Source organism: Lethenteron reissneri, unplaced genomic scaffold (assembly GCF_015708825.2).
Source record: "Lethenteron reissneri isolate LAM-NWPU_2019-01 unplaced genomic scaffold, ASM1570882v1 scaffold_1213, whole genome shotgun sequence".
Classification (NCBI taxonomy): domain Eukaryota; kingdom Metazoa; phylum Chordata; class Hyperoartia; order Petromyzontiformes; family Petromyzontidae; genus Lethenteron; species Lethenteron reissneri.
The window spans coordinates 49,819-70,054 of NW_026890908.1; the positions used below are offsets into that span (position 1 = coordinate 49,819).

A 20,236-nucleotide genomic window follows, 5' to 3' on the forward strand; every position below is an offset into this window, starting at 1 on the left:
GGCATGGATGAAGTGGAGGCAAGTCACCGGAGTCCTCTGTGATCGGAAAATGCCGGATAGGCTGAAGGGAAAAATGTACAAGATCATCGTCCGACCAGTGGCACTCTATGGATCCGAGTGCTGGCCAGCCACAACTGTACACGAACAAGCCCTCCATACCATGGAGATGAGGATGCTCAGATGGAGCCTTGGACTGACTCGATGGGATCGTGTCATGAACGAAGACGTTCGGAAGCGACTTGGTGTGGCCCCCAGTGCGGACAAGATGCTTGAGGCAAGGCTTCGGTGGTACGGCCATGTGATGCGAAGTGAAGAGTCATCAGTGGCCAAGACTGCCATGCGTATTGAGCCAGAGGGACGCCGTCCACGCGGACGTCCGAAGAAGCGATGGATGGATCGAATAAAGGAAGACATGAAGACGGTCAACGCATCCCCCGAAGATGCCCTGGACCGAGCCAAATGGAGAAGACAATGCCGAAAAGCGGACCCTGTGCCACAGCGGGAACAACGCTAGGAAGAAGAAGAAGTACTACTATTAATGTAGTACGTCACGATAAGAGGTAGACTTAGGTGCTACTAATCTTGATTTGAAGCTTTCGTGACTACAGTAATCCATACCCTTTGGTTATTTCAGTAAAGTTACGTACGTGACTTGAGTTAGGTGCTACTCTTTATACTTTTAGAACTGTATTTCAGGTTCATGTGTCAAAAACAAATTGCTCATACACTAGACTAAATTAAAAGGGGTAAATACATCACTTCATTCCGTCCCTGATAATGTCTCGACGTTTTCACTGGATGGCCTACTTCAGAATGAGTAAACTTAAATCGATATTAACACAATACATTACTGTATTATTATTAAATTCGGTATCACGCTGGCAAGTACGAGGTCTTCATAGTCGCATTGGAACAATTACCTTGTTAGGAAATTGAATTTGAAAATGACTGAAGAAGAAGCAAAATCCTTCAGCTTACATGCCAAAGTGAACGTAACTGAACGATACCATTAATATAAAATAAGAAATTACCCCAACACCTATAACTAGCCCAACCCCTATCACTACCCCAACCCCTATATTAACTCCTGTAGCTACCCCTCCTTAACCACTCACACCTGTCCTACCATAACTACAACAGCCCCTTTATTAACCCATCATCTTATATTATAATTGTTGTAAAGCACTTTGTAATAAGCCAAAATATAAATCTATATATAATAGGATCAATTGGAAGACCTTGAGCCAGACTGTTACCATCGAAAGACCTCGAAGGTGCGGTGTCGTCTCCAACAACTGCAGGAACTGGAAGAAGGAAGCGATGGCGATGCGCGTGGTTAAATAAACGCCACTGGCGACATCAACGATGTCATTCCCCTTCTTCATGAGTAACCGCATTCCAGTGACGTCACGGCGGTAGCGTTCTTGTCTATCGCGCCTGAAGTCTGTGCATAACATCGGCTCTGTAATGATTATTCTCCACCCCCCACACCCCGTCACGATTTTTGGTCCCCATTCAATTTGATGATTCTGATAACGATCATCTTATGATGATGAACACGATCCTGGTGGTTGAAATGTACGTTGAACTTCTTTCGCACCGTGCGCAGCCAACCGCGCGAGTCGGAGGTGCGGGGAAGGACAACAAACTAAACACAAAACGCATTTCTAAATAAATGAGTGTTCAATCTACATTTAACAGTGAAGAGCTTCAGCGGCTTCCTGATATCGGAAGAAAGAGTGCTCCAGACGGCCACACAAGCGGATCTGAAAGTGCGCGATGCAGTGACCAGTCTTTGTTTGATGGCTATCCAAAAGCCACTGCGAGGATGAGCGGAGTTCTCGTGATGGTTTACGCTCCTTGACGAGATCAGCAAGGAATTTGTGATATATTTGTGGCAAGCACTTTGTGTGTCATGAGTGCAACCTTGATGATAATGATGATGATGAACACGTTCATGATAGTTCACTCGATCACGATCATGGTGGTACCACTCTCGATGCTGATGATGGTGGTTGACTCATGATGTTGATGATGGTGGTGATGTTGAAGTCTCAGGGCTCGCACTGGAAGGTGGCTCCCCCGTGCACCTGCGGCAGCTCCGTGCAGTCGAGGCTCGCGATCAGCGTGAGCTCCCCGCGGCGCTTGGGAACCACGGGCACGCGCGTGTAGCCGTGCCCCTCCACGTTGCTGCGCCGAGACAGACACAAAGACAAAGGTCCCCTGTATAGCCTACAGCAAACTGTTGGGGCAAGTACTGCGAGCACCTGTTAAGGCCGGGACAGGCACAAGAACGGGTGGGGTGGGCAGCACGTCTGACCGGCTATTGTACCCCCAGTGCTGAAGCTTGCACACACCGCCTCAGTCAATTGAGGCTGAATCGACCTAGGGGAGGCCCAGAACTGGGTCGCGGGTGCATAACAAATCACACTCACCGCTACACTATCGTGAAGCGAGAGACACATACAGGCACGTGTTATCATCATCATCATCATCAGCAGAAGCGTGAGCATCAGGTATAATTGTCACTAAACACATAAACAGTATTGTGGGATTGCATTAGTAGTGGTGCATACGCACGCAAAAATTTTAACTCTCAATCGTCAATAACATCCTGGACTTAAAAAGAAAATTATATAATAACTGACGTTTCGGGCGATGATCCGTCTTCATAGCAAATGTGTTTGGTTCAATCGATAACACGTGTGTTATGAACAAGGGTAGTTGCCCGAAACATCGTCTATTTCCATTTGATCTTGTTATGATCGTGAACTTGTGACGACGGCACCATACCCGACAAGTATGTTGCCCGGCGCGGGCACGCCGGCTCCCTCTACGCGGACGCGCACGCGGTGCAGGGCGCGTGCCACGGGGTTCGTGAAGCAGAGCTCGGAGATGAGATCGCGACCCACGTGGGTCCCCTCCATCACCTGTGGGGGGATATCACACCATCTACCACTGCACCATTATCAGGCAATCACAAGCACAGCTTCTAGCATGAAACCACTATCATCATCTTGACACTATCATCGAGCATCGCACTATTATCACACCATCACACAAACACAGCTTCGAACATCACATTACCACCATCATCATGATGACACTTTCATGTAACTTCGCATTTTCATCATCACACCATCAATTACCACCACACCATTATCATGCCATCATCATCACACCATCATTAAACCATCATGCCATCGCAAACACACCTCCGTTAAGCACTGGTGTCTACGTACATTGCGAAATAAGTTCAACATACATCTAACATCACAGCATCATCTAACATTATACCATCATCATGCCATTATAAACACACCACCACCTACCATCGCACCACTGTGTCGGGTGGAGGAGGATTTATGATACCCAAAATAAATTTTGAGACGTATAGTTGTTGCTGCTGTTGTTATTGTTGATGCTGTTGTAATGTGCCACTCACGTGCAAGCGTGGGGAGCGCACACGGGTCACGTGCACGCGCGCGATCTCGGCGCCATGTCGAGCACCGGCGCACACGCCACCAGCACGAGTGCGAAGTGGTCCACGGCCAGGTGCAGGTACGCGCTCGCAGGCTCGCGCACCAGAACGCGCCGCTCTGTGCCGGACAACAAAGACAAACATCCCCTCGTAGATCCTTCAAACAGACTGTTGGGGCAAGTGCAGTTAGCAAGCATCTATGAAGGCCGGGACGGTACATAAACACGCATGCACACATGTGCACTTAACTATAATACTCATATAATTGCCCTCATTCTCTCCCTCCCCATCTCCATCCTTCCGTCTCACCCTCGTGCGGTCCCAGCTCCAGGATGGGCCTCCTCCTCCTCAAACCTGCCCAGGTTGACGCCCGTGTAAGTGGCCTCGTGGCCCGCACACTCACGCGGTGTCACGTGCTTGTTTTCGCCACGCGCACCTCGGCCGATAAATCCCAGCCCAGTGCAGTCTCCTCAAGAACTGGCACTGTCACCTCGGGGGGTAGTGGGTCCCCACCTGGGTCCCTGCCCATTGGGGCCCCAATAGGGTCCCCGTCGAGGGATACAATCAGGTACTAATCGGAGTTTACAATGGAGCGTACATCCAGAGCCCTGCCAATATCCGCTGCGTCTCCTGCCCTCTCGACCCCGCCAGGACGCCGCTCGCTTTGTTCCCCCAGGAGGACCCTGTCCCTCCTGTCTCCACCTCGTGGGGTCGCCTCTCTGCACTCCCGCGCTTCAGCAGGCTGAGTGCTTACACCACCACGCGGCGCTCCTCCTCGGAAACTGTGGGGGTGGACGAAGGTGGGTGGAGAGGGGCATCATCATTGTCAGCAGCAGATGCAGAATCATTATTATTCCAGCAGCTACAGCAATAGTCGCAGCATCGTAATCATCATCTAAAGTACCACTACTTAGCAGGAGCACTATCATCACCATCTTCAACTTCCCCAGCCATCACCAGATTGATAGTTCCCTACCATCACCATGCGTAAAGACATTAGCATTATCATCACTATCTCCTGCATATCCTAATCTCAATATAATTATCGTTAAACATTATAATCAACATCATATCGATGATTGCACACTTGTAAATTGTTCTAGTTGTATTCAATAAATATCAGTTAACATTTGCATCACTAGAACATTCCGCGCCACTGACCCATTCCCCGCTGCCCTTCTCCATCCTCCCCTTGCTCCTTGGCCCCTGACCATCTGCCCACTTCCCCCCTGCTGCCCGGGCTCATGGTTACCCGCAGAGGGTTTGTATTTGGCTGTGATATCGAGGCTGCAATACATATCCACGTGATAAGCCACTTCGTTGAGCTATCATTTGTGATTGCCAGGTAGCTTCTGAGAAACACCTATATAGCTCATTGAGCTTTACCGAGTAAAATAAAAAAATGTTAAGTTTTTGTTAATCTGATGGGGAGGTACCACACGAACCACGACCACCGCCATCATCATGACCACTGTCAGGCTTCGTAGAGCAGGGTGCGTGTTTGTTGTCATCGTCTACGAGAGCTGCACGTGGCAAACCGGGGGCGCTGTCGCATGGCTCGGCGATTGCGCACTCGCTGAATGAACCTAGCAAGGGCCACGTGGTCAGCAAACGGGCAGTACAGCAACATGAACCCTTGCATAGTGCCCCGCTTCCCACGCCTGCAACCAACCCGCACCGACCAGCGTGGTGAAGTATGGTCAACGATCCACTAGGTCGTGGCGGTGAGGAGGTCCCTATACAGCAACGGATTCGTGAAAGGGCGTGGACGCACATGCATCGTCCCACGTGATACCACCTCCGGGGCATGCCTCGCGACGCTCAGGTGAGCGTTACCTGCGCTCGCTTCCTGCGGGATAGCATCAACCGCCTGCCAGCCATCATGTCCCGATGGGAAGTCGGGTCTCTTCATTCGCGCCTCTTCATTCGTGCGTCGCTCCACGATTGGAAGTTCCTGGCACAGATGCGCGAGGTGGATGAATTGCAGTCCTGTCTGTGAGTGTGTGGGTTTATAAAGCTGCACTATGATGAATCCAATGACCCGATTCCCGCTTACGGCCACCATCACCAGTGGCGATAATCTGAACCGGTCCTGTATCTCCAGAGGTCGGCTTTAAATGAGTATCTGGTGCAATGTGAACACATTGCAACTCGAGTGACAAAGGCGGCCGAGGATGGTCCCGGCCAAGCACACAGAACACGTGTGAAACATAGAGATCATGCGTGAACCACGTGCAGATCATTCAGAAAGCCGGCAAATATGTTGTTTGATGTCACATATGGATCGTGTGTAGAACGCATACCGATCATACATAAGAAACAAACACCCAGGTAATGTATGAAACACACTCGTATGCTGTTGTAGGATACGTTGGTTCAGCAGGCGTATAGGGTGATTGATTACAATGTTAGTTTTTTTTCAATGGCGATAAAGAATCTTGTTCATTCATTTGCTGTCCACCTGTACACTCATTCATTCATGCGCTATCATATTCATCTGTGCATCTGTCAATCCACAAGGTACCTGCTATGATTACAGCAGTGATACTGACTGTGGTGGTAGCTGGTATGATTACAGCAGTGCATACAGTGGTGGTAGCTGCTTTAACTACAGCAGTGCATACTGTGGTGTAACCTGCTATGATTACAGCAGGGCAAGCGACAGTGGTGGTACCTTGTATGAATAAAGCAGTGCATACCGACTTTGGTGGTACCTGCTTTCACTGCAGCTGTGTATACTGTGGTGGTACCTGATATGATTACAGCTGTGTATACTGACTGTAGTGGTACCTGGTATGATTACAGCAGTGTATACTGACTGTGGTGGTACCTGGTTTCACTACAGCAGTGTATAGTGACTGTGGTGGATACCTGCTAGCACTACAGCAGTACATGCTGACTGTATAGCAGTATATATCGAATCTATAGCACAAAGTAGTAAGCAGACAGAGTGCCGAAGTGAGGCCTAGTCCCGTGCAGAGCCCCGGCCTCGCCTAGATTTCCCAGCCCGCCGAGGTGCGACCTTGGCAGGCTGGACCGCTCCCCTCGGCCGCGCTACAATAATGGCATGTACGCGCTAGAAGAAGAATATGTAGGGGCTCTATAGTAGTTTCAGGACGCATTGGGGTATCATTGGGGTGGGGTGAAGAGGACATCGCACTGTGAATAACTTACGTGTTCCGTGTGTTTTTGCTGCATGTTTAAGGCAAATTAAAATTTGCGCCGATCGTGTGCGCGTTGCTAGGGGCAACCCATGTGAGCAGTGCCAAGTGTAATTACACAAATGCTTATAGTACTAATGTGTGCGACTTACGTCTTGTATCTATTCTAACCTATAAACGTCACTTTTTGTCTGTCCGTCTGTCCCTCTGCGTACGCTCGTTTGCGAGGGATTTGGCGCTCGGGCCGTGGGGTTTAGGAAGAAATATTTTGCAGATGGGCACGCCCCCGGCCCCGCGGTGAATGTAGGCATTTCCGATTTTTCGTCCGTCGCCTTTAAATCGGTCCGATTATCGATTTTGTGCGATTTCTAGGGTCGGTAGATAATACAATTATAGCGATTAGACAGTATTTTTGTAGCGCGGGGGGGGGGGGGGGGAGGTGGCGGCCCAGCCCCTAGCCTCGGCCGGGCGATCTAGGCGAGGCCGGAGGCTCTGCACGGTACTAGGCCTCGACACGCCACACGTCTCAGGCGACGACTTTGTGTTATAAACTCGATATACCCAGCGGTGCCCGGGGGGAAAATACATTTAAAATCTTCTGAAAACTTTAAAACATTACATACCAATGAAAATACAACTGTGCAATTACTTTTAAACCCGACGCGCCAAGAATCGATTCTCTGAATCGCGCGAAGGAATCGATGGTTGTAGATTCATTTAGAATCGCCCTCTTCCCGTTTAAAATAAGTTGATTATAGAGTCGATATAAACTGCTACGAATGGGAAATATCCGGCGTTGACCGAGGCAAAAATATTATTAAAAACTCCTGAAAACTTTCAAACATAACATGGTCAGGGTGAATGGTGAGGGTGAGTGGTGAGCGGTGAGGGTGAGTGGTTGTTGTGAGGGTGAGTGGCAGTTGTGAGTGGTGATGGGTGAGTGGTGAGCGGTGAGGGGTGAGTGGTGAGCGTGAGTGGTGAGGGTGAGTGGTGGTGGTGAGTGGTGAGGGTGCGTGGTGAGGGTGAGTGGTGACGGTGAGTGGTGAGAGAGTGGTTAGTTTTGAGGGTGAGTGGTGAGGGTGAGTGGTGAGGTTGAGTGGTGAGGGTTAGTGGAGAGTGGTGGGTGGTGATTGGTCAGTGCTGATTGGTCAGGATGAATGGTGAGTAGTGAGGGTGAGGTTGAGTGGTGAGGGTGAGTGGTGAGGGTGAGTCGTGGTTGTGACGGTGAGTGGTGAGGGTGAGTGTTGAGGGTGAGTGGTGAGGCTGAATGGTGAGGGTGAATGGTGAGAGTGAGTGGTGAGGGTGTGATTGGTGAGGATGAGTGGTGAGTGGTCAGGGTGAGTGGTGAGGGTGATTGGTGAGCGGTGAGGGTGAGCGGTGAGTGGTGAGCGTGAGTGGTGAGGGTGAGTGGTGAGGGTGAGTGCTGAGTGGTGAGGGTGAGTGGTGAGAGAGTGGTTAGTTTTGAGGGTGAGTGGTGAGGGTGAGTGGTGAGGTTGAGTGGTGGGGGTTAGTGGAGAGTGGTGGGTGGTGATTGGTCAGTGGTGATTGGTCAGGATGAATGGTGAGTAGTGAGGGTGAGGTTGAGTGGTGAGAGTGAGTGGTGAGGGTGAGTCGTGATTGTGACGGTGAGTGGTGAGGGTGAGTGGTGAGGGTGAGTGGTGAGGCTGAATGGTGAGGGTGAATGGTGAGAGTGAGTGGTGAGGGAGAGTGGTGAGGGTGAGTGGTGATGGTGAGGGGTGAGTGGTGAGGGTGAGTGGTGACGAAGAGTGGTGAGGTTGAGTGGTGAGTAGTAAGGGTAAGTGGTGATGGTGAGGGTTAGTGGTGAGGTTGAGTGGTAAGGGTGAGTGGTGAGGGTTAGTGGTGAGGGTGAGTGGTCAGGGTGCGTGGTGAGGGTGAGTGCTGAGGGTGAGTGGTGAGCGGTGAGGGTGAGTGGTGAGGGTGAGTGGCAGTTGTGAGTGGTGATGGGTGAGTGGTGAGTGGTGAGCGGTGAGTGGTGAGTGGTGAGCGCGAGTGGTGAGGGTGAGTGCTGAGTGGTGAGGGTGAGTGGTGAGAGAGTGGTTAGTTTTGAGGATGAGTGGTGAGGGTGAGTGGTGAGGTTGAGTGGTGAGGGTTAGTGGAGAGTGGTGGGTGGTGATTGGTCAGTGGTGATTGGTCAGGATGAATGGTGAGGAGTGAGGGTGAGGTTGAGTGGTGAGTGGTGAGGGTGAGTCGTGGTTGTGACGGTGAGTGGTGACGGTGAGTGGTGAGGGTGAGTGGTGACGGTGAGTGGTGAGGCTGAATGGTGAGGGTGAATGGTCAGAGTGAGTGGTGAGTGGTGAGGGAGAGTGGTGAGGGTGAGTGGTGATGGTGAGGGGTGAGTGGTGACGAAGAGTGGTGAGGTTGAGTGGTGAGTAGTAAGGGTGAGTGGTGATGGTGAGGGTTAGTGGTGAGGTTGAGTGGTAAGGGTGAGTGGTGAGGGTTAGTGGTGAGGGTGAGTGGTCAGGGTGAGTGGTGAGGGTGAGTGCTGAGGGTGAGTGGTGAGCGGTGAGGGTGAGTGGTGAGGGTGAGTGGCAGTTGTGAGTGGTGATGGGTGAGTGGTGAGTGGTGAGCGGTGAGTGGTGAGTGGTGAGCGCGAGTGGTGAGAGTGAGTGCTGAGTGGTGAGGGTGAGTGGTGAGAGAGTGGTTAGTTTTGAGGATGAGTGGTGAGGGTGAGTGGTGAGGTTGAGTGGTGAGGGTTAGTGGAGAGTGGTGGGTGGTGATTGGTCAGTGGTGATTGGTCAGGATGAATGGTGAGGAGTGAGGGTGAGGTTGAGTGGTGAGTGGTGAGGGTGAGTCGTGGTTGTGACGGTGAGTGGTGACGGTGAGTGGTGAGGGTGAGTGGTGACGGTGAGTGGTGAGGCTGAATGGTGAGGGTGAATGGTCAAAGTGAGTGGTGAGTGGTGAGGGAGAGTGGTGAGGGTGAGTGGTGATGGTGAGGGGTGAGTGGTGACGAAGAGTGGTGAGGTTGAGTGGTGAGTAGTAAGGGTGAGTGGTGATGGTGAGGGTTAGTGGTGAGGTTGAGTGGTAAGGGTGAGTGGTGAGGGTTAGTGGTGAGGGTGAGTGGTCAGGGTGACTGGTGAGGGTGAGTGCTGAGGGTGAGTGGTGAGCGGTGAGGGTGAGTGGTTGTTGTGAGGGTGAGTGGTGACGGTGAGTGGCAGTTGCGAGCGGTGATGGGTGAGTGGTGAGCGGTGAGTGGTGAGTGGTGAGCGTGAGTGGTGACGCTGAGTGGCAGTTGTGAGTGGTGATGGGTGAGTGGTGAGCGTGAGTGGTGAGGGTGAGTGCTGAGTGGTGAGGGTGAGTGGTGAGAGAGTGGTTAGCTTTGAGGGTGAGTGGTGAGGGTGAGTGGTGAGGTTGAGTGGTGAGGGTTAGTGGAGAGTGGTGGGTGGTGATTGGTCAGTGGTGATTGGTCAGGATGAATGGTGAGTAGTGAGGGTGAGTGGTGAGGGTGAGTCGTGGTTGTGACGGTGAGTGGTGAATGGTGAGAGTGAGTGGTGAGTGGTGAGGGAGAGTGGTGAGGGTGAGTGGTGATGGTGAGGGGTGAGTGGTGAGGGTGAGTGGTGACGAAGAGTGGTGAGGTTGAGTGGTGAGTAGTAAGGGTTTGTGGTGATGGTGAGGGTTAGTGGTGAGGTTGAGTGGTCAGGGTGAGTGCTGAGGGTGAGTGGTGAGCGGCGAGGGTGAGTGGTTGTTGTGAGGGTGAGGGGCAGTTGTGAGCGGTGATGGGTGAGTGGTGAGCGGTGAGGGGTGAGGTGAGTGGTGAGCGTGAGTGGTGAGGGTGAGTGGTGAGGGTGAGTGGCAGTTGTGAGTGGTGATGGGTGAGTGGCGAGCGGTGAGCGTGAGTGGTGAGGGGTGAGGGTGACTGCTGAGTGGTGAGGGTGAGTGGTGTGAGAGTGGTTAGTTTTGAGGGTGAGGGTGAGTGGTGAGGTTGAGTGGTGAGGATTAGTGGAGAGTGGTGGGTGGTGATTGGTCAGGATGAATGGTGAGTAGTGAGAGTGAGGTTGAGTGGTGAGGGTAAGTGGTGAGGGTGAGTGGTGAGGCTGAATGGTGAGGGTGAATGGTGAGAGTGAGTGGTGAGTGGTGAGGGAGAGTGGTGAGGGTGAGTGGTGATGGTGAGAGGTGAGTGGTGAGGCTGAGTGGTGACAAAGAGTGGTGAGGTTGAGTGGTGAGTAGTAAGGGTGAGTGGTGATGGTGAGGGTTAGTGGTGAGGTTGAGTGGTAAGGGTGAGTGGTGAGGGTTAGTGGTGAGGGTGAGTGGTCAGGGTGAGTGGTGAGGGTGAGTGGTGAGTGGTGAGGGTGCGTGGTGAGGGTGAGTGGTGACGGTGAGTGGTGAGAGAGTGGTTAGTTTTGAGGGTGAGTGGTGAGGGTGAGTGGTGAGGTTGAGTGGTGAGGGTTAGTGGAGAGTGGTGGGTGGTGATTGGTCAGTGCTGATTGGTCAGGATGAATGGTGAGTAGTGAGGGTGAGGTTGAGTGGTGAGGGTGAGTGGTGAGGGTGAGTCGTGGTTGTGACGGTGAGTGGTGAGGGTGAGTGTTGAGGGTGAGTGGTGAGGCTGAATGGTGAGGGTGAATGGTGAGAGTGAGTGGTGAGGGTGTGATTGGTGAGGATGAGTGGTGAGTGGTCAGGGTGAGTGGTGAGGGTGATTGGTGAGCGGTGAGGGTGAGTGGTGAGCGTGAGTGGTGAGGGTGAGTGGTGAGGGTGAGTGCTGAGTGGTGAGGGTGAGTGGTGAGAGAGTGGTTAGTTTTGAGGGTGAGTGGTGAGGGTGAGGGGTGAGGTTGAGTGGTGGGGGTTAGTGGAGAGTGGTGGGTGGTGATTGGTCAGTGGTGATTGGTCAGGATGAATGGTGAGTAGTGAGGGTGAGGTTGAGTGGTGAGAGTGAGTGGTGAGGGTGAGTCGTGATTGTGACGGTGAGTGGTGAGGGTGAGTGGTGAGGGTGAGTGGTGAGGCTGAATGGTGAGGGTGAATGGTGAGAGTGGTGAGGGAGAGTGGTGAGGGTGAGTGGTGATGGTGAGGGGTGAGTGGTGAGGGTGAGTGGTGACGAAGAGTGGTGAGGTTGAGTGGTGAGTAGTAAGGGTAAGTGGTGATGGTGAGGGTTAGTGGTGAGGTTGAGTGGTAAGGGTGAGTGGTGAGGGTTAGTGGTGAGGGTGAGTGGTCAGGGTGCGTGGTGAGGGTGAGTGCTGAGGGTGAGTGGTGAGCGGTGAGGGTGAGTGGTGAGGGTGAGTGGCAGTTGTGAGTGGTGATGGGTGAGTGGTGAGTGGTGAGCGGTGAGTGGTGAGTGGTGAGCGCGAGTGGTGAGGGTGAGTGCTGAGTGGTGAGGGTGAGTGGTGAGAGAGTGGTTAGTTTTGAGGATGAGTGGTGAGGGTGAGTGGTGAGGTTGAGTGGTGAGGGTTAGTGGAGAGTGGTGGGTGGTGATTGGTCAGTGGTGATTGGTCAGGATGAATGGTGAGGAGTGAGGGTGAGGTTGAGTGGTGAGTGGTGAGGGTGAGTCGTGGTTGTGACGGTGAGTGGTGACGGTGAGTGGTGAGGGTGAGTGGTGACGGTGAGTGGTGAGGGTGACTGCTGAGTGGTGAGGGTGAGTGGTGTGAGAGTGGTTAGTTTTGAGGGTGAGGGTGAGTGGTGAGGTTGAGTGGTGAGGATTAGTGGAGAGTGGTGGGTGGTGATTGGTCAGGATGAATGGTGAGTAGTGAGAGTGAGGTTGAGTGGTGAGGGTAAGTGGTGAGGGTGAGTGGTGAGGCTGAATGGTGAGGGTGAATGGTGAGAGTGAGTGGTGAGTGGTGAGGGAGAGTGGTGAGGGTGAGTGGTGATGGTGAGAGGTGAGTGGTGAGGCTGAGTGGTGACAAAGAGTGGTGAGGTTGAGTGGTGAGTAGTAAGGGTGAGTGGTGATGGTGAGGGTTAGTGGTGAGGTTGAGTGGTAAGGGTGAGTGGTGAGGGTTAGTGGTGAGGGTGAGTGGTCAAGGTGAGTGGTGAGGGTGAGTGGTGAGGGTGCGTGGTGAGGGTGAGTGGTGACGGTGAGTGGTGAGAGAGTGGTTAGTTTTGAGGGTGAGTGGTGAGGGTGAGTGGTGAGGTTGAGTGGTGAGGGTTAGTGGAGAGTGGTGGGTGGTGATTGGTCAGTGCTGATTGGTCAGGATGAATGGTGAGTAGTGAGGGTGAGGTTGAGTGGTGAGGGTGAGTGGTGAGGGTGAGTGTTGAGGGTGAGTGGTGAGGCTGAATGGTGAGGGTAAATGGTGAGAGTGAGTGGTGAGGGTGTGATTGGTGAGGATGAGTGGTGAGTGGTCAGGGTGAGTGGTGAGGGTGATTGGTGAGCGGTGAGGGTGAGCGGTGAGTGGTGAGCGTGAGTGGTGAGGGTGAGTGGTGAGGGTGAGTGCTGAGTGGTGAGGGTGAGTGGTGAGAGAGTGGTTAGTTTTGAGGGTGAGTGGTGAGGGTGAGTGGTGAGGTTGAGTGGTGGGGGTTAGTGGAGAGTGGTGGGTGGTGATTGGTCAGTGGTGATTGGTCAGGATGAATGGTGAGTAGTGAGGGTGAGGTTGAGTGGTGAGAGTGAGTGGTGAGGGTGAGTCGTGATTGTGACGGTGAGTGGTGAGGGTGAGTGGTGAGGGTGAATGGTGAGAGTGAGTGGTGAGGGAGAGTGGTGAGGGTGAGTGGTGATGGTGAGGGGTGAGTGGTGAGGGTGAGTGGTGACGAAGAGTGGTGAGGTTGAGTGGTGAGTAGTAAGGGTAAGTGGTGATGGTGAGGGTTAGTGGTGAGGTTGAGTGGTAAGGGTGAGTGGTGAGGGTTAGTGGTGAGGGTGAGTGGTCAGGGTGAGTGGTGAGGGTGAGTGCTGAGGGTGAGTGGTGAGCGGTGAGGGTGAGTGGTGAGGGTGAGTGGCAGTTGTGAGTGGTGATGGGTGAGTGGTGAGCGGTGAGTGGTGAGTGGTGAGCGCGAGTGGTGAGGGTGAGTGCTGAGTGGTGAGGGTGAGTGGTGAGAGAGTGGTTAGTTTTGAGGATGAGTGGTGAGGGTGAGTGGTGAGGTTGAGTGGTGAGGGTTAGTGGAGAGTGGTGGGTGGTGATTGGTCAGTGGTGATTGGTCAGGATGAATGGTGAGGAGTGAGGGTGAGGTTGAGTGGTGAGTGGTGAGGGTGAGTCGTGGTTGTGACGGTGAGTGGTGACGGTGAGTGGTGAGGGTGAGTGGTGACGGTGAGTGGTGAGGCTGAATGGTGAGGGTGAATGGTCAGAGTGAGTGGTGAGGGAGAGTGGTGAGGGTGAGTGGTGAAGGTGAGGGGTGAGTGGTGACGAAGAGTGGTGAGGTTGAGTGGTGAGTAGTAAGGGTGAGTGGTGATGGTGAGGGTTAGTGGTGAGGTTGAGTGGTAAGGGTGAGTGGTGAGGGTTAGTGGTGAGGGTGAGTGGTCAGGGTGACTGGTGAGGGTGAGTGCTGAGGGTGAGTGGTGAGCGGTGAGGGTGAGTGGTTGTTGTGAGGGTGAGTGGTGACGGTGAGTGGCAGTTGCGAGCAGTGATGGGTGAGTGGTGAGCGGTGAGGGGTGAGTGGTGAGTGGTGAGCGTGAGTGGTGAGGGTGAGTGGTGAGGGTGAGTGGCAGTTGTGAGTGGTGATGGGTGAGTGGTGAGCGTGAGTGGTGAGGGTGAGTGCTGAGTGGTGAGGGTGAGTGGTGAGAGAGTGGTTAGTTTTGAGGGTGAGTGGTGAGGGTGAGTGGTGAGGTTGAGTGGTGAGGGTTAGTGGAGAGTGGTGGGTGGTGATTGGTCAGTGGTGATTGGTCAGGATGAATGGTGAGTAGTGAGGGTGAGGTTGAGTGGTGAGGGTGAGTGGTGATGGTGAGGGGTGAGTGGTGAGGGTGAGTGGTGACGAAGAGTGGTGAGGTTGAGTGGTGAGTAGTAAGGGTGAGTGGTGATGGTGAGGGTTAGTGGTGAGGTTGAGTGGTCAGGGTGAGTGCTGAGGGTGAGTGGTGAGCGGCGAGGGTGAGTGGTTGTTGTGAGGGTGAGGGGCAGTTGTGAGCGGTGATGGGTGAGTGGTGAGCGGTGAGGGGTGAGGTGAGTGGTGAGCGTGAGTGGTGAGGGTGAGTGGTGAGGGTGAGTGGCAGTTGTGAGTGGTGATGGGTGAGTGGCGAGCGGTGAGGGGTGAGCGTGAGTGGTGAGGGTGACTGCTGAGTGGTGAGGGTCAGTGGTGTGAGAGTGGTTAGTTTTGAGGGTGAGGGTGAGTGGTGAGGTTGAGTGGTGAGGGTTAGTGGAGAGTGGCGGGTGGTGATTGGTCAGGATGAATGGTGAGTAGTGAGAGTGAGGTTGAGTGGTCAGGGTGAGTGGTGAGGGTGAGTGGTGAGGCTGAATGGTGAGGGTGAATGGTGAGAGTGGTGAGTGGTGAGGGAGAGTGGTGAGGGTGAGTGGTGATGGTGAGAGGTGAGTGGTGAGGCTGAGTGGTGACAAAGAGTGGTGAGGTTGAGTGGTGAGTAGTAAGGGTGAGTGGTGATGGTGAGGGTTAGTGGTGAGGTTGAGTGGTAAGGGTGAGTGGTGAGGGTTAGTGGTGAGGGTGAGTGGTCAGGGTGAGTGGTGAGGGTGAGTGGTGAGGGTGCGTGGTGAGGGTGAGTGGTGACGGTGAGTGGTGAGAGAGTGGTTAGTTTTGAGGGTGAGTGGTGAAGGTGAGTGGTGAGGTTGAGTGGTGAGGTTGAGTGGTGAGGGTTAGTGGAGAGTGGTGGGTGGTGATTGGTCAGTGCTGATTGGTCAGGATGAATGGTGAGTAGTGAGGGTGAGGTTGAGTGGTGAGGGTGAGTCGTGGTTGTGACGGTGAGTGGTGAGGGTGAGTGTTGAGGGTGAGTGGTGAGGCTGAATGGTGAGGGTGAATGGTGAGAGTGAGTGGTGAGGGTGTGATTGGTGAGGATGAGTGGTGAGTGGTCAGGGTGAGTGGTGAGGGTGATTGGTGAGCGGTGAGGGTGAGCGGTGAGTGGTGAGCGTGAGTGGTGAGGGTGAGTGGTGAGGGTGAGTGCTGAGTGGTGAGGGTGAGTGGTGAGAGAGTGGTTAGTTTTGAGGGTGAGTGGTGAGGGTGAGTGGTGAGGTTGAGTGGTGGGGGTTAGTGGAGAGTGGTGGGTGGTGATTGGTCAGTGGTGATTGGTCAGGATGTATGGTGAGTAGTGAGGGTGAGGTTGAGTGGTGAGAGTGAGTGGTGAGGGTGAGTCGTGATTGTGACGGTGAGTGGTGAGGGTGAGTGGTGAGGGTGAGTGGTGAGGCTGAATGGTGAGGGTGAATGGTGAGAGTGAGTGGTGAGGGAGAGTGGTGAGGGTGAGTGGTGATGGTGAGGGGTGAGTGGTGAGGGTGAGTGGTGACGAAGAGTGGTGAGGTTGAGTGGTGAGTAGTAAGGGTAAGTGGTGATGGTGAGGGTTAGTGGTGAGGTTGAGTGGTAAGGGTGAGTGGTGAGGGTTAGTGGTGAGGGTTAGTGGTGAGGGTGAGTGGTCAGGGTGAGTGGTGAGGGTGAGTGCTGAGGGTGAGTGGTGAGCGGTGAGGGTGAGTGGTGAGGGTGAGTGGCAGTTGTGAGTGGTGATGGGTGAGTGGTGAGCGGTGAGTGGTGAGTGGTGAGCGCGAGTGGTGAGGGTGAGTGCTGAGTGGTGAGGGTGAGTGGTGAGAGAGTGGTTAGTTTTGAGGATGAGTGGTGAGGGTGAGTGGTGAGGTTGAGTGGTGAGGGTTAGTGGAGAGTGGTGGGTGGTGATTGGTCAGTGGTGATTGGTCAGGATGAATGGTGAGGAGTGAGGGTGAGGTTGAGTGGTGAGTGGTGAGGGTGAGTCGTGGTTGTGACGGTGAGTGGTGACGGTGAGTGGTGAGGCTGAATGGTGAGGGTGAATGGTCAGAGTGAGTGGTGAGTGGTGAGGGAGAGTGGTGAGGGTGAGTGGTGAAGGTGAGGGGTGAGTGGTGACGAAGAGTGGTGAGGTTGAGTGGTGAGTAGTAAGGGTGAGTGGTGATGGTGAGGGTTAGTGGTGAGGTTGAGTGGTAAGGGTGAGTGGTGAGGGTTAGTGGTGAGGGTGAGTGGACAGGGTGACTGGTGAGGGTGAGTGCTGAGGGTGAGTGGTGAGCGGTGAGGGTGAGTGGTTGTTGTGAGGGTGAGTGGTGACGGTGAGTGGCAGTTGCGAGCAGTGATGGGTGAGTGGTGAGCGGTGAGGGGTGAGTGGTGAGCGTGAGTGGTGAGGGTGAGTGGTGAGGGTGAGTGGCAGTTGTGAGTGGTGATGGCTGAGTGGTGAGCGTGAGTGGTGAGGGTGAGTGCTGAGTGGTGAGGGTGAGTGGTGAGAGAGTGGTTAGTTTTGAGGGTGAGTGGTGAGGGTGAGTGGTGAGGTTGAGTGGTGAGGGTTAGTGGAGAGTGGTGGGTGGTGATTGGTCAGTGGTGATTGGTCAGGATGAATGGTGAGTAGTGAGGGTGAGGTTGAGTGGTGAGGGTGAGTGGTGATGGTGAGGGGTGAGTGGTGAGGGTGAGTGGTGACGAAGAGTGGTGAGGTTGAGTGGTGAGTAGTAAGGGTGAGTGGTGAGGGTGAGTCGTGGTTGTGACGGTGAGTGGTGAATGGTGAGAGTGAGTGGTGAGGGAGAGTGGTGAGGGTGAGTGGTGATGGTGAGGGGTGAGTGGTGAGGGTGAGTGGTGACGAAGAGTGGTGAGGTTGAGTGGTGAGTAGTAAGGGTGAGTGGTGATGGTGAGGGTTAGTGGTGAGGTTGAGTGGTCAGGGTGAGTGCTGAGGGTGAGTGGTGAGCGGCGAGGGTGAGTGGTTGTTGTGAGGGTGAGGGGCAGTTGTGAGCGGTGATGGGTGAGTGGTGAGCGGTGAGGGGTGAGGTGAGTGGTGAGCGTGAGTGGTGAGGGTGAGTGGTGAGGGTGAGTGGCAGTTGTGAGTGGTGATGGGTGAGTGGCGAGCGGTGAGGGGTGAGTGGTGAGCGTGAGTGGTGAGGGTGAGTGGTGAGGGTGACTGCTGAGTGGTGAGGGTGAGTGGTGTGAGAGTGGTTAGTTTTGAGGGTGAGGGTGAGTGGTGAGGTTGAGTGGTGAGGGTTAGTGGAGAGTGTGGGTGGTGATTGGTCAGGATGAATGGTGAGTAGTGAGGGTGAGGTTGAGTGGTGAGGGTAAGTGGTGAGGGTGAGTGGTGAGGCTGAATGGTGAGGGTGAATGGTGAGAGTGAGTGGTGAGGGAGAGTGGTGAGGGTGAGTGGTGATGGTGAGGGGTGAGGGGTGAGTGGTGAGGCTGAGTGGTGACAAAGAGTGGTGAGGTTGAGTGGTGAGTAGTAAGGGTGAGTGGTGATGGTGAGGGTTAGTGGTGAGGTTGAGTGGTAAGGGTGAGTGGTGAGGGTTAGTGGTGAGGGTGAGTGGTCAGGGTGAGTGGTGAGGGTGAGTGCTGAAGGTGAGTGGTGAGCAGTGAGGGTGAGTGGTTGTTGTGAGGGTGAGTGGTGAGGGTGAGTGGTGAGGGTGAGTGGCAGTTGTGAGTGGTGATGGGTGAGTGGTGAGCGGTGAGTGGTGAGCGTGAGTGGTGAGGGTGAGTGGTGAGGGTGAGTGGCAGTTGTGAGTGGTGATGGGTGAGTGGTGAGCGGTGAGGGGTGAGTGGTGAGCGTGAGTGGTGAGAGTGAGTGGTGAGGGTGAGTGCTGAGTGGTGAGGGTGAGTGGTGAGAGAGTGGTTAGTTTTGAGGGCGAGTGGTGAGGGTGAGTGGTGAGGTTGAGTGGTGAGGGTTAGTGGAGAGTGGTGGGTGGTGATTGGTCAGTGGTGACTGGTCAGGATGAATGGTGAGTAGTGAGGGTGAGGTTGAGTGGTGAGGGTGAGTGGTGAGGGTGAGTCGTGGTTGTGACGGTGAGTGGCGAGGGTGAGTGGCGAGGGTGAATGGTGAGAGTGAGTGGTGAGGGAGAGTGGTGAGGGTGAGTGCTGATGGTGAGGGGTGAGTGGTGAGCGTGAGTGGTGAGGGTGAGTGGCGAGTGGTGACGGTGAGTGGTGAGGGTGAGTGATGAGGCTGAATGGTCAGGGTGAATGGTGATAGTGAGTGGTGAGTGGTGAGGGATAGTGGTGAGGGTGTTTGGTGATTGGTGAGTAGTTACGGTGAGTGGTGAGGGTGAGTGGTGAGGGTGATTGGTGAGTAGTTACGGTGAGTTGTGACGGTGAGTGGTGAGGGTGATTGGTGATTGGTGAGTAGTGACGGTGAGTGGTGAGGGTGAGTGGTGAGGGAGATTGGTGAGGGAGATTGGTGAGTTGTGAGGGTGAATGGTGAGGGTGAGTTGTGAGTGGTGAAAGGTATTGTCAAAGCCCACCGGGCTTTGACAATACCTTAGTATCTGTGTGTATATGTAAGGTTATTAAGAAATATATTTTTCACCCGGGCAACGCCGGGTACTTCTGCTAGTAAATGCACATAATACAAAAGTGTGCGCCTGACCTTTGGCGACGGCGCGTGCGGATTGCTGCTGGGGGGTCACCTCGGGCGCGTTGTGCGCAAGTGCAGCTGGCTGCGTTGTCAGCCCGCGCGCGGCGAAGGGAAATAAATAAACAATCGCGAAACTTTATCTTTAAATAAAGAAAAATCGGCAAAAGACGCTAACTGAACTAATTTTAAGGTGACGGGCGTGAAAAGGGAATCGCCTATGCCAAGCACGGGGCTTCCGGCGTGGTACCTGGCTAATTTTTGTTTACGCGAACCCCACCGTTTGAGAGCCAAATCCCTCGCAAGCGCGTGAACACTCACAGACAGGCAGAGACACAAAATTACATTTATATAGGTAAAAAACAGATTGTACGTGTCTGCTACTTACAGGATAGGAGGATGAGGTGAGGAGTGAAGATAACGAGCAGAGGGGTGAGGACGAGGTGAGGTCAGTAAGGGAGGTGCCCGTCTCAGGAGTGTTGCATATTTGTTGCTTATTCTCGATGTTTGATTTGTGACGAAACATTGAACAAAGTACTTAATACATTCGGAATTTTAGTAAATTATTCGTGTCTGCTACATCTACCTACACGCGTGCGCGTGTTTATCCCGGAGGGATCTCATGAGCTTGACGTCCTCTTTCACACACGCCCAGAAGGGACGGGTCAGCCGGTTGCATCAACAACAAAATGTAACAAAGGATACTTGAATTTCGATTTAAAGCTTTCGTGACTGCAGGGATTCATCTTCTTGGTTCTTTCGGTAAAGTCACGTAGAAGGGAGATAATAAAATAATACAATTCTCACTGTGAGAATTGTATTATTTTATTATGTTTTATTTATCACACATTCTCACTGTGAGAATTGTATTATTTTATTATGTTTTATTATTTTATTATCTCCCTTCCACGTGACTTTACCGAAAGAACCAAGAAGATGAAAGGATACTTGAGTAAGGATTGCGAAAATGTCATCAAGTCACAAATAAATATGTAGTGCAAAAACAAACTGTGCAGCACAAACCTTCCTGTAGATTTGTCAACATCATATCCAAGCTTGGGCAAGACGGCAAAACACCGACAGTCAAAGGAGCACACCAAGACCAGAGACAGTCGCCTCGTGAGTGAATTTCACTGCGACATTGACCTCTCGACACGTGGCGAGGAGGCTCCGAGTCTCAAGTCGCAGGGAGCTTCCTCTGCCCCCATTGGGTGTCTGAGGGGGCGGGGTTCACGGGCTCTGGCT

General features: G+C 53.3%; 1 long non-coding RNA gene across 1 annotated transcript; it reads right to left on the minus strand.

Annotated features, from left to right (window-relative positions):
• Positions 1-1,832: 1,832 nt before the first annotated feature.
• On the minus strand, positions 1,833-20,166 carry LOC133361740 (uncharacterized). The gene is made up of 6 exons (XR_009757415.1): positions 20,015-20,166; positions 5,318-5,435; positions 4,080-4,263; positions 3,446-3,599; positions 2,794-2,930; positions 1,833-2,190 (listed from the first exon to the last, which is right to left on the minus strand). It is a non-coding gene; the product is annotated as an uncharacterized LOC133361740 (long non-coding RNA).
• Positions 20,167-20,236: the final 70 nt, after the last annotated feature.